We start from the raw sequence: 3,389 nt of genomic DNA on the forward strand, positions 1-3,389 counted from the left end.
CTATGTCCTGGGGTGAAAAGGACACGCCTTTACCCTTCTGGGATGTTGTTCATTGTGTCAACTTGAAAAGTTTAGAAGGTTAACTGTGTGGCTCAAAATCCAGGCCCGGGCTGGGCTCTTCAATCTCCAGCGTGCAGACACCCTCTGCACACTTCCTCATCCAACTCTGTGGCCGACCATGGTAAGCCAAACTTGCCATTTCGTGTACATTTGTATGTCTTGTGTTATATCTGTTTCTCTAGTAAACCCTGACTGATACACAGGGTATGTGGATCACAACCTAAGAAGGTTGTTACTAACTACAAAAAGGAATACAGACAACTCAGCATTGATTTCATAAAGTGTCAGTAGTGGTATAAGCTTTATACAAGATATTTCAAGAGGGCATTAGAGAAGCTTCAAGTAGAGACAGCTTCAAACTAAAATTTTGTATATGAAAATGCATGTATCCAACAGCCTTTTATTTTTGACTTAACTTTCTTATTAGGAAACAAACACAGCATAAAATATAAAATCTCAGCCATTTTTAGGTGTACAGTTCAGCAGTATTAAGTATATTCATTTTTTTTGTGAAACAAATCCGGAGCACATTTTTACCTTGCAGATCTGAAACTTTATACCCATTAAATGACAACTTCCTTCCCTCCCCTCAGCTCTTACGAACCACCACTGCACTTCCTGGTTTTGAGTTAGACTACTCCTATAAGTGCAGTCATATGCTATCTGTCTTGTCGTAACTAGCTTGTTGCACTTCACACAGCGTTCCCAAGGTCCATCGGCTTTGTAGCAGGTGATAGGGCCCCTATGTCACATTTTCTTGGTCCATTCATCTGTCAGTAGAAATGTGGGTTACTTGCACTTCTTGGAGATTGTGAATACTACTGCAGTGAGCACCAGTGTGCCCAGAAAGCGAGCTTTCTGGACCATGTGGTAACTGTATTTTTAATTTTGTGGGAAGTGCTGCATTGTTTCCCCACGGATGCACCATTTTACACTCTCATCAACAGTGCGAGGGTTCCAGGTTCTCCCAATCCTTGTCAAACTTGTTATTTCTGTTTTTCAAAAGTAGTGGTCAGCACAGTGAAATGAAATGATAAATCTTTATCGTTTTGAGAGGTACATCACTGGGCCTGTTATGCATATTCTGGATATGTTTTTCCTATCAGGGATATAATACATAAATATCTATACAGTTCATTGCCTTCATATTTTAAGTTCCGTGTAATCCCATTTGTCTATTTTGGTGTCATATTCAAGAAATAAATGCCAAATACCATGTGATGATATTTTTGCTTTTTATTTTTTTCTAGGGGCTTTATAGCTTTAGGTCTTGCAGTCAGTTCATTAATGCATTTTGAATTATTTTGATAAGATAGGGGTTTAACTTCAGTCTTTTTCATGCTGATAGACAGTTACACCTGAAACTATTTTGAGAGAGATCACTCTTCTTCCCTCAGTAGTTTTGGTGAGCGTTTTGAAGATGACTTAACCACATACCTGAGGGTTTCTTTCCGTGCCTTCTATTCTATCCCCTGGATCTACTTCTCTATTTTATTCTTTGCCAGCACACTGTTTTAACTAGCATGGCTTTGAAATATATTTTAAAATCAGGAAATGTGAATACTCCAAATCGGTTCTCCTGTTTGACTATTCAGGATCTCTTGAGACTCTACTTAAATTTTAGAATACATGTGCTTCTATTTCTGCAAAAAGATGTCATCGGGATTTTGGGAGAGATCGCACTGGATCTGTATATTGCTGTGGGCTGTGTAGTCATCTTTATAATACTGTCTGTCCTTCAATCCACAAGCATGGGGTGTCTTTCTCCTTATTTATGTCTGCTTTAACCTCTTTCAGCAATGTTTTATAGTGGTGTACAAGTCTGTCATGTCTTCGGTTTTTACTCTTTTTGATGCTATTGTGAATGGAACTGCTTTCTTAATTTCTTTTTCAGATTATTCGTTATGAATGTACAAGGATACAATTTGTGGCTATTTATTTTTTAATAAGTGCTTATAACAAATTTTTAGCAAGTAGAAAATAAGAAATTTTTGAAAATGAATATATATACAATCTTCCAGGCAACTAGCCTCAGAAAAGCGAAACTTTGCTTTCAGCCTTTCTTCTGTATGTTTCAAGAAAAATTTTGTTGAATTTAAAAAGATGCAGATAGAGCCAGGCATGGTGGTGCATGCCTGTAATGCCAGTACTCAGGAGGCTGAGGCAGGAGGATCATTGTAAATTCAAGACCAGCCTGGGCTACAAAGTGAGCTCGAGGCCATCCTGAACTGCATAGAGAGACCTTGTCTCAAGAGAAAAAGTTAAAAACATGCAGTTATAGTCACCAGAAATAGAAAATTCTATTTTTTTGTTTGTTTGTTTGTTTTCTGGTACCGGGAATCAAACTCATAACCTTGTGCTTGTCAGGCAGGGGCTTTGCCGCTGAGCTAAATCTGCAGCCCTGAAATAGATAATTTTATATTCTGCTTCATTCAACATTCTAGAATAGCCATTTTTATGTCATCACAACTGTTCTAATCTAATTTATTTAACCACAAATAAATTAGAATAGAAATTATTCTATTCTAAATTTGGACATTTATCTTGTGTCAAATTTTTACCATATTAAATAGTTCTTAGTGAATATTTCATCAATTAAAATTCTTATTGTGTAGTGTTTTATAGATAGGTCTCCAGAAGTATAACTGTAGAGTTGGTGAATATAAATATTTCTGAGGTTCTTGTTGCATTGTCAAACTGCAGCTGCTTTGCAAAACTTTGCAGGAATCTATGTTGTTTCTAGCTGTGCATGGAAGATCCTGTTTTACCACAACTTCATTAGCAGCCAGAATTATATGCACACATGTGTATGTATTTTTTTTTTTAAAAATAAAAGGAGGAAAACATTAACAGACAGACAACCATTTACAAAATAGCAAAAGAACAGTACAGACAATACAGAGATACAAGCAAAGTGGTAGGAAATTAACAATGCTTGTTGTATTACATATTGATATCTTCAAAGTGGTTTCTCATGAAAACAGATAGAGACATGCATTATTGATCAACCAAGGACTCACTGACAGTTTCTTTCAGCAAAGAAATCGAAGACAGTAGATGAACTATGTTAACTATCCTGTGTATACATACATACAAAATTTCTCCTTCTTTCCCTCCTCTTTTCCCACATCCCAGCTGCCCTTTACCCTTGAGCATTTTCCTTTCATTTCACAATGTCTATCATACCTCCAAGTTTTTATTAACTCTTTCAGGTTTTACACTAGTAAGATAATGTGGTGCTTGCACATGCAGGTCTGATTTATTTCACTTAAGAGTATGGTCTCTAGTTGTGACCATTTACCTATAAAAGCCTCGAGTTTATCTTTCTT

Source organism: Chinchilla lanigera, unplaced genomic scaffold, assembly GCF_000276665.1.
Source record: "Chinchilla lanigera isolate Chin_1 unplaced genomic scaffold, ChiLan1.0 scaffold00053, whole genome shotgun sequence".
In the NCBI taxonomy this organism is placed as follows: Eukaryota; Metazoa; Chordata; class Mammalia; order Rodentia; family Chinchillidae; genus Chinchilla; species Chinchilla lanigera.